This window comes from Myotis nattereri, assembly GCF_964212035.1.
Source record: "Myotis nattereri genome assembly, chromosome: 3".
Lineage (NCBI taxonomy): Eukaryota > Metazoa > Chordata > Mammalia > Chiroptera > Vespertilionidae > Myotis > Myotis nattereri.
The window spans coordinates 18,183,843-18,195,340 of record NC_138077.1 but is presented as its reverse complement, the minus strand read 5'-3'; positions in this window follow the sequence as shown (position 1 = coordinate 18,195,340).

The window sequence follows — 11,498 nt, the reverse complement described above, 5'->3', positions numbered from 1 at the left end:
TGTTCAAATAAAAATAGATATTTTTAGGAGCAGTTTGAAACCTAGGTTCATGTTGCCTTCTCCTAGTGATGACCTATATTTGCTGCTGTGAGCATACATCCACATATTATGTTATGTTGTACAACATCCTTGAAAGTATATTCTGACTATACTCAGAATACATGCAATATGCTGACTTTGTAATTATGGTTATTGCTATCATTATTGATTTTTTTCCTCATTCAAAAGGCTGGTATAGTATATAGGAAATTATATCAGTATTTTAATTAAAAAAACAGTATTAAAGCATGAAATTATTTTTTTCAATGTTCCCTAAATAAGTAAAAGAAAAAATATTGAAACATTGTATTTATAATTTAAATGTATATCAACTATTATTAAATTAAAGATGAAAGAAAACATAACAAATGAAAATTCTGAACATTTTATCTGCTGAGTGACTGCTGCAGCTAAATTCCCTCCAGCACTATCTCCAGAAATACCAACTGTCCCAGGATCTGCACTGTTGCTTTCAAGGACTTTGGGCTGTAAAACCCACTTTAATGCATTGTATACAGCTCCTAATTGAACTGGAAAATTATTCTATGGGGGCTAGTCTGTAGCTATAGGTTAAAAAAACACACCAATGTTTTCTTAATAATTAGTTGTTATTTATGTACTAAAACAAGGCATGTACTCCCAATACAAAATCAGAAGTAAACTTATTTTACCAGTATGATATATAGATGTTTGCTATTATATAAAACTTATGTTTTTCTTTTTTTTTTAAGATTTCTTTTTTGAGAGAGAGAGAGAGAGAGAGAGAGAGAGAGAGAGAGAGAGAGAGAGAGAAAGAGAAAGGGAGAGGGAGAAAGAAACTTTGATGTAAAGGCAAAATATGGAAACCTTGCCTCCTGCACGCCTCCTACCAAGCGAGGATTGAGCTGCTACTGGAATGAATCATTTTAGCAGCATAACTCAAAGGCCACCTTGGTCATTTTTTAGCGGTCTGCTAGGAGATTATTCAGAGATATAATAAAACAAGTCAGCAAAATTTGATAATAAGAAGCTAAAGGCATGTACAACTTGATAAAAAAAAGAAAGAAAGAAAGAAAAGAAAGAAATAACCAAACCCACACTAGAATTTTAGAAAACTTTCCTCTCTTGGTTAATAAATATTTTTACTTACCAAGTATGATGCTATTTTTATAACAGCATCAAAAAACCTTATTTTCTATTGCTCCTCAATGTTATCTGGAAGTAGTATGCTAATATAATATGCTAGGAGGACTCCCAATACCAGGAAGTAAAAGGGTTTTCCCCCGTGTTGTAATCATATCATATCTTCAACAAGACTATTACACATTACTTCAATGCTGCAACTAAAAAAGACTTTGGGAAAATCCCATCCAAACTATTATCTGACTTCTCAGCCACAGTGTTTCCTCAGAAGCACACCAGATTTTCATGCGGCAAGTATCAACAGGTAGTGTTGCTGATAAAAGCTCAAGGTCCAGTGTGTGCTTTGTAACAGAAAAAGCTCTCCCCAGGCAGGTTCTATTAAATCTGCCAACACGATTGTATCTTTAGTCACCGGGCAAATATTTGTGGTACACCTACTTGGAGAATAGTATATTCATATTCAGAATTTGAAAAATATAGTAGAGCACATTCCCCTTAGAGGAGAGGAAAGAAAAGGGATTCAAACAGGTTTTAAAATATTTTAAAGATATATATCTCTCTTTATTTTTCTTATCTATACTAATAAAAGGGTAATATGCTAATTAGACTGGACATCTTCCAGACATCCTTCTGGACAAAGCCACGGTGGTGAGGACCAAGGCAGAAGCAGTTAGGGGTGACCAGGCCGGCAGGGGAGGGCAGTTAAGGGAGACCAGGTAGACAGGCAGAGTGGTTACGGGTGATCAGGCAGGCAGGCAGGTGAGCGGTTAGGAGCCAGTTGTCCCAAATTACAAGAGGAATGTCTGATGCAGGGATTAGGCCTAAACCAGCAGTCGGACATCCCCTGAGGAGTACCGGAATGGAGAGGGTGCAGGCTGGGCTGAGGGACACCCCCATACATGAATTTTGTGCACAGGACCTCTAGTATCCTATCTAATAAAAGAGAAACATGGTAATTAGCTGTACCTCCTCTACCCTTCCCATTGGCTAATCAGGGCAATATGCAAATTAACTGCCAGCCAATATGGCGGCCGGCAGCCAGGCAGCTTGAAGCGAACATGAGGCTTGCTTGCTTCAGTGACAGAGGACTCCAACGTTCCCTGCCGGCTGCTGCCAGCCTCTGAGCTTGCCGTTTGAAACATTGTTACAAATATAGAAGCTAAACAAAACCCCAGAAACCTGCTTTCAGTGAGCCGGGATCTCAGAGCTGGAGTTGAAACAGTGTTTCGATTATAGAACCCAAACAAACCAGATACCTGCTTTCAGCAGCAGAGGCCTAAGAGCTGGAGCCAAGCCTCAGAGCTAAAGCTGGCCCAGAATAAAAAAAAAATAAAAATAAAAAAAAGGAGCATTGGGAGGTTCAGTCACCCACCAGCCTGAAAACAGCCCTCAGCCCCTCACCCAGACTGTCCAGGCACCCCAGTGGGGACCCCCACCCTGAAGGGTGTGTGACCAGCTGCAAATAGCCATCATCCCCTCATCCAGGCTGGCCAGGCACCCCAGTGGGGACCCCCACCCTGATCCAGGGCACCCTTCAGGGCAAACCAGCAGGCCCCACCCATGCACCAGGCCTCTACCCTATATATTAAAAGGGTAATATGCCTCCCAGCACCGGGATCAGCGGAGTCGCAAGGTCTCCCGGCACTGGGATCAGCATGACAGGGGGCAGCGCCCAAACCTCCTGATCGCCCTATGACTCTGTGTGTGACAGGGGGCAGGGCCACAACCCCCCTATCCACCCTGCTCTGTTTGTGACAGGGGAAGGCACCCCAACCCCCTGATCAGCCCTGCTCTTTGCCTGATAGGGGGGAGCTCCCCAACCCCTGATTGCCCTGCGGCTCTGTGTGTGACAGGGCGCAGCACCCCAACACCCCCCTCGCCCCACAGGCCCTGCTCTGTGTGTGATGGGGTAGAGCCATAACCTTCCCATCGGCCCTGCCCTGAGTGTGACAGGGTATGGCGCCCAAACCCCCTGATCGGCCCTGCTCTGTGTGTGACGGGGGCGGTGCCCCAACTCCCCTATGGGCCCTACTCTGTGAGTGACAGGGGGGAACTCCTCAACCCCCTGATCGGCCCTGCTCTGTGTGTAACAGGGAGGAGCTCCCTAACCCCCTGATTGGCCCTGCTCTGTGCGTGACAGGGGGTGGTGCCGCAACCTCCCCATGGACCCTGCCTTGAGTGTGACGGGGGGTGGTGCCCCAACCCCCTAATCGGCCCTACCCTGAGCGTGATTGAGGTTGGCATCGCAACCTCCTGATCTGCCCTGCTCTGTGCATGACAGGGGGCGGTGCCCCAACTCCCCAATCAGTCCTGCTCTGAGCCTGACCAGGGGCTGCACCTAGGGATTGGGCCTGCCCTCTGCCACCCGGGAGCAGACCTAAGCCAGCAGGTCGTTATCTCCCGAGGGGTCCCAGACTGCGAGAGGGCACAGGCCGGGCTGAGGGACCCTCCCCCTCCCCCCCCCCCCGAGTGCACAAATTTTTGTGCACCGGGCCTCTAGCCTTTAATAAAAGCCAAATAATTATATGCATATGCAATTGAATATCTTAAGTGCTATGTAGTGAATGGAGTCATTTAGAGTGAATCATGGAAAACTTTGTTGCAAAGGTAACTTTGAATCAAGTGTTAGAAATATTCATTGTTTGATAGACTGGAGAAGGATAAAGGATCTTGCAAAATAAAAGGCATTGAAGTAAAAATTTATAAGTCCAATTTTTAAAGTGCGTTTCTCAGCTTAATATATAACTTCGTTCTCTTTCAAAAATCCATCCTGGTTAATATGTATATAACCTCTGTTCACATGATGTTGAGTAACTCCACTGAATCATATCAGAAATGGAAATGTTTTAGGTGTGTCATTAAGCTAATTCTGCTGAGTTTAATGTGAGGGGTGTGTGTGTGTGTGTGTGTGTGTGTGTGTGTGTGTGTGTGTGTATTCTTTCAAGGGAAGCAGGTAAAAGAATTTGGATATCCACCTTTTCCTTCTTCTGTGTTTACAAGGGAATTCTCGCATGGAGAGTAGGTGGTAAAAAGTAAAAATTTCACCCACAGCAGTACTTGCCCTGAAAGAATCAAAACTTAATGCTGTGCTAGAAATCTCTTGACACAAATGCTCTTAAAGAGCCATGCACTTTAAATAACTATAACCTGAATCCAACTGAAGATTCTTCTCTAACTAATGATCCATGAGACTTATTTTAACCTATTGTGTACAGACATATGGACTCATTTGTACTATGTGCAGAGCTGGTTTTTAATTCCTAATTACCACAGCCAAAATGGACCAGACCCCTTCACGTTTTAATACTTACAAATGTCTTTTCCTCCTCAGCAAATGACTCAATGAACTTCTTGTCTAAGTGGTAATTAGCTCAGAATTAGCTAGATGATAGGTAGATAGATAGATAGATAGATAGATATAAATACAATATATAGTCTGTTTTATAATTTGACGGTAGGGAAAAACTATTGGATAGAAATAAATGGCAGCTTAAGGCCCATGGGAAAATGTCACATATCATATTTCTTTCTATTCTTTCACTGATTTATTTTTGCCTTGTTCAACACAGTTCATGTATATATATATAATGTTATATATAACATTTAAAGAACATAAAATTAATAAGTCACAGTAATAAACAGAATAGAAATGTATACATTAAATATCTTATTCTTTTATTTGTCAGTTATACTTCAATAAAGCTGGAAAAAAGACTATTTTATTAACCGTAACATTTTCAATTTAAATGCTGCCTCTCCCGCAGTGTAGAAAGTTTTTGTTGCTGCTGCTGAGTTTGGTTCCCTTATGGCAGCTGCGGTGAGTTCTCCCTAGTGCCCCCTATCCTGCTCATGAAAGTTTTCCATTCTAAGAGACACAGCGGAGGAAGGTCCTGATGTACCTCCGTCACTCTTCTTCAGCAGCTGCACTTCTCCCCAGATTACACCCTAAGAGATTCTCCCCCATCGTGTGTGTGTGCATTTTCAAAAAATTGCAACTGTGAGCAGGTTGTTGTTTTTTTTTATGCATTTCACTGTGTGAGCTGGAAGCCCTAGTGAATTCTATCTAACCAACCTCTACCTTTCATTTACATACTCCCAAGAAGGGACTATGTAAATGAAAGGTAGAGGTTGGTTAGATAGAGTAGGAAGAAAGGGATTCAAAAGCCCTATGAAGAAAGAATGCTAGGATCAGTGGGTTTCAGCTGGAATTCTAGCAGGGTGCACTCTGGCGTCCATCACTTTGAGGCCAGTTCAATTCCAATGTAATCAAAATTTTGCTGTGTGCTAGAAATCAAGAAGCTGGAGTTCTGAGAAAGACCGATGGAAAGAAAGCTAAGCCAATCCTCCTCTGTTCAATCACAGCCTATGTACTAAAGGGGCTTATTGTTTAAACACTAGAATAAGGCTGCGTTATGCTTATCATTTAAAAGATGTTGTAATTGAAACTTGCCTGTGTGATTCACTACTTGTATGATCACCAGGAAATTTCTTAGATTTTTCCTGATACAATAATTTCATTTATAATAAAGGCATATTAATTTATATTGAATAAGGCCATTTGAATTTAACTACTAGGTTCTCAATAAATGGTAATGTTGCAATTGCTATTCTTATCACTGTATACTACATTATTATTAACATTACAGTGAGAAAGGAACACAATCTATATTTATGCCCAGATGGATCTGACTTAATCCATTGCCCATTTAAAAAATATGTACTCCTTGGTGTTGCCTAAACTGCTGGATTGAACAATGAAGAGCAGCAGTTTAATGCACAAGCCCTAGGAACTGCTCCTGCAAACTGGGTGGCCATACAGAAAAGGCCAAGATTGTACAGTGCAGAAAGTGGAGTTGAATAAAGGCACAGTGACCAATGGGAACCAAGACTCCCTGCACCTTCATTGTGGATGGATCATTAGCCCATTAAAAATAGATAAAAGGCACCATGTCTTCTAAGTGGAAGTCTATGAATTAAAGACATAAAGCTTTTACACGAGTATGAAAACAATTTTGTTGATCCCCCCTCCTCCTGCTGTCCTCCCCCCGCCCGCTGTCCACCTGGATCACACTGCTCCTTTTAGGTAACGCACATTACATAGATTCAAACAAGACGCACTTCCAAGAATGAATGGATGGGGAAAGTCTTCCTCCTTACCTGTAAGCAAAGGTTGAGAACAGAGAAGCATGGTGCATAGGGCAAGTATGTTAGGAAAGGCTGTTTAGAGAACAAACAAGGAAATAAAAATAATGACACACCAAGCCTTCCTACCCTGCACTGTAAGCATACTGACATAAGAGTTTGTTGGTAAAGCAAATTCTCAACTTTTTCTTTTTTTTTTTTTTTTTTTTCTGAATTCAGTTTCACTCAGATTCAAAGAAACTTTCACCCAGGCAGGACATATGTTGCAGGTATAAATAAGTTCCCAAAATATTTGACATTTAGAATTTAAATTATATCTGAAATCTAGGATTCTATTTTCTGTTAAGCAATGAAGTATCAATATTTAAATATGTTTCTAATCATAAATTAAAGCTTTTCTCACATGCTTAGCAAAGGTTGCAATTTGAGAGTATATGATTCTCACTGAGTTCATCTCAGCATTTTAATTAATACCTAAGGATTCAGAAATCTGCTCACAACCTTAAAATATTGTGGATATTGTAAAAAAATCTCACATGAGCCCTAGCCGGTTTGGCTCAGTGGATAGAGCACTGCGGATTGAAGGGTTCTAGGTTTGATTCTGGTCAAGGGCACATCCCTGGATGTGCTCGATCCCCAGTAGGGCGTGCGGAAGGCAGCTGATCAATGATTCTCTCTCATCGTTGATGTTTCTTTCTCTCTCTCTCTCTCTCTCTCTCTCTCTCTCTCTCTCTCCCCTTTCTTCTCTGAAATCAATAAAATATATCTTTTTAAAAATCTCACACAAGAGAAACCAGTATGAAAGTGGTTGCATTTCCTTCCCTCCATCTTCTCACCGCATCCTGGAAAATTAGCTGGACTCCAACTCATCTATCAAATGGGTTCTCATTCGTTGTTGATGGTCCAAAGGAATTTAACTAACGTGATATATATTGCAGCAGAAAGACACAAGGCCAACACTGACAGAAATCATAATGCATGCCCATAAGACTTCAGAAATATGGCAATTGTTAATATTGCAATGCAGTGCCTCAGCCTGGCAGGGCCACTGGCTGAATGATGGGAAGCAGGAGAGAACTGTGGACTAGGAGGTGAAGATTTGGCTATATCCTTCATAGGCTCGCCCACATGGCTGTAAGTCAGGCAGCACAAACAATCTTGGGGAGCTTCTTTCCCATAGTTAGGATTTTCAGCTGCCAGGCTGCAGCCTCTGAGTGCCAAGACTTTGCATGTTTTCACAAAGCTGAAGAAATAGCCAATGTATTCACCTCCCTTTGTAATTTCCTAGTCTGGCAATCTCTGTGGCTTAGAAAACACTCCAAGTGAAATGGGTTTTATGATATGAGCTAACATCTCTGCCTCACTGAAGACAGCATCTGAACAGGCTGGACCCTGACCCATGCACCCATACAGTTACAGGTATATTTCTGTTAAAGCATAAGTCATGTTTTAATTCCTCTCTCTGCTTTTCTCTACCAATAGAGACTTAACTCTGAGAACTTGTTTCATGGCTATCTTCCCAATCCCAAACTCAGAGGCGGATGCACAATAGCCTTTCAGTTAATTTCTTTTATGATATTTTCTTTAACTGAAGGGGAATTATAATGCCTTTCTTACAGTCAAATAAATTAAACCTCTTTTTAAATATTTGCTTTCTTTTTAGTATCTATTTTTTAAAATGTATTGATTTGGCCGAAACCGGTTTGGCTCAGTGGATAGAGCGTCGGCTTGTGGACTGAAGGGTCCCGGGTTCGATTCCGGTCAGGGGCATGTACCTGGGTTGCGGGCACATCCCCAGTAGGGGATGTGCAGGAGGCAGCTGATCGATGTTTCTCTCTCATCGATGTTTCTAACTCTCTATCTCTCTCTCCCTTCCTCTCTGTAAAAAATCAATAAAATATATTAAAAAGAAAAAAAAAATGTATTGATTTGAAAGAGAGAGAGGAATGGAGAGAGGGAGGGAGAAATATCAATTTGGTGTTGCACTCATTTATGCATTCATTGGTTGATTCTTGTATTTGCCCTGACTGGGGTCGAACCCACAACCTTGGTGTATCAGGACGACCCTCTAACTAATTGAACCATCTGGTCAGGGCTTAGTATCTCTTTTAACAAGGGGTTGTAACTACACATATAATAAAACATTCAAATATAGACAGGGCAGTAAAATATATACCAGGATATTTCTAAATATGTATGTTGACATTAAAACATATTCCCAAAATTTCCTATCCAATGATAACTAATTTATTTGAAACTCCCACAAAGCTTCCAAAAAATGATCACATAGTATTTATAGCTAGTTCAAAAATGTGTTAAAGTGAACTTTCTAGAAATTTCATACATAACAAAAACAAGTTAAGAATAACCTATATCACTGCTTTTCATTAGAAATATGTGAGCTACAAATGCAAGCCACATATGTAATTTTAAATTTTCTAGCATAAACATCAATGAAAGGTAAAAATAGTTTAAGTTAATGTTACTAATATTTAATAATCAATATAAAATAAGATATTTTTGTACTAATCCTTTATGAAATTATTATTGAAACTATAGAATCACATACTCAAATTTTCATAAGCACACTTAAAAGTTTTCCAATAATAAATTAAGTACAAAAATAATTTTTCTTTATTATTCACATTCATCCATATTGACAAATTGCTTCATCATTAAAAAAATAATTCATTTGACTTTTAAGAAAAAAGTATCAGTTTTAAAACTATATTTATTTAATGTAAGTAAATTTAAAACTCTTGTGTCAACTCAATATAATTAACACTAAAATTAAAGGAGTAATGACTAAATTGAAAAGCATCTCCAAATTTATCAATAGATATGACATGTTCTCCAATATTTCTTGCTCTTTTTGCAGCCAATTTACATAATTATTTCAATTGTATATTAACACCTTCTGTATATTGATTCCTGTTAGAAATGTGCACAAACTATTATCGCTGATCTGATAATAAATATCGTCTTTCAATACAAAATTTAATTTGGCACCTGTCTAGCTAGGTCACAAGTAAGCTTTTCTTTACTTGGAGCTTCAGAGTTAGCTTATTCATATGAGGAACAAGTCACACTGCCGTTTTTTTATACAATTGGCAAACATTCATTTTGTTTCAAGAAAACCTTAAAATGAATAGTATAATAAATCTTTGTAAAACTCTCTAAGGACTCAACAACAAGCATTTTTTAAAGACCACAAGAGGATTAAAATCATTATATTCTGTTCATTTCAATAGATTCATAAATTAGGAATGATTCATAACATTTCCACATATATACTAAAAATTTCAAAAAGAGTATCCATGGTACTTTTCAGAGTTATTTTCAGAAAGCTGAGTCAAACCCTTTCAGTAGATATCACACAGGGGAAGGAAGCAGTAAGGAAACATTGTCTCTTGTTTTAAAATTCCATTAAGTCTTGAATCTTGCCTAACACACCTAGCTAGAGCACTTTCTGTGATGATAATTTTTTTCATGACTAGTTAAAAACTAATTTTTGATGGATACAAAATATTCAAACATATCCATGTTGTGAGTTCAGTAGTTTTGGTCACAAGTAGACATATTTGTGTGTGTGTGTGTGTGTGTGTGTGTGTGAATTTGGAGTATTTTTGAGACAAACATACCCAGAGTATTAATTGGGCAGTGTCTCATATCACACAACTCATCTAAAACTAAAAGGGCTTGTACTTTTCCAAATTTTTAATTAAGTGATCTTTGGTATTATTACAAATATTCTGCATTATACATATAATTGTTTGGTGTCTTAATTTAAAATATTTCACTTTTCTAAACAATTATTTTAGCCTTTATTTCATAATTTTCTAACAAACACCATAATTATAATAATACTAGTGGCCCAGTGCACAAAATTCGTGCAGGGGGGGGTGTCCCTCAGCCCGGCCTGCACCCTCTCCAACCTGGGACCCCTCAGGGGATGTCCAACTGCCAGTTTAGGCCCGATCCCCCAACTGATTCCGCCCTGCCGGCCTGCTTGCCCCCAACAGGCCCCCCTACCAGCCTGATCCCCCCCAACTGCCCTCCCCTCCTGGCCTGATTGCCCCTAACCACCTCTGCCTTGGACACACCACCATGGCTTCATCTGGAAGGATGCCTGGAAGGTCGCCTGGAAGATCTTCTGGTCTAATTAGCATATTACCCTTTTATTAGTATAGATATATGCCATATGTAAAACTACATGTATATGTATATGTAGTTTTATTAATATCTATTACCACCTCTCATCTAAAAATGATTTTCTTTTTTAGTGTAAGAATCCAAACTATAGTTGGCCAAAGTTATAAATTCAGATCACATTAAAAATAATTTACAAAATTTTTCTTGAACATTTAATTCTGTTTTCAGGTAAATAATTTGTGTTACTTTTTTAACTTTTGAAAAGGAACTTATTAAAATTATGCATTAGCTACTATGTCTATTCATATTATCCACTTTATTATTTTCACAATTTGTTTTATACAACAGACAAGTAGCCTCTTGTTTTTCTCCGCTACAGAAAATTTCAGCTGCCACTTGTTATAAAGTTTTCAATATACTTTCTTCCAGTCTTGTCTTTTTGTAGCTCTTTCAGGAACTGCACTAGCTTATGCATCTCTGTTTGACTGCATTAGTCTATTTTTAAAAATATATTTTATTGAATTTTTACAGAGAGGAAGGGAGAGGGATAGGGAGTTAGAAACATCGTTTCAGCTGCCTCCTGCACACTCCCTACTGGGGATGTGCCTGCAACCAAGGTACATAACCTAACTGGAATCGAACCTGGGACCCTTCAGTCTGCAGGCCAACGCTCTATCCACTGAGCCAAACCAGTTAGGCCTGCATTAGTCTTGTACATTCATTTTAGGCATTAAAATGTGTCCAACTTATTTTTTCAAACTAGCAAAAGGACTGAATTGTAAATAAAATTATTAACTATTTCAATGTAATTTTCAATTAAGATTTATAAAAATATCACAAAGCTCCTGCTTTGCTCATGAAATATTCAAATACAAACATTACAATGCTACATCGGTGTTCAAAAAATCGTTTGTACTAAGCCTGTTGACAGTGCCTAAACTGTTTTTTGTATAATACTGGAAATAGTCCACACAGCTGACACTACAATACAATGATAACTTATATGATGCAACAGTTCAAGTAAAATGTAGTCCTATCTAAAA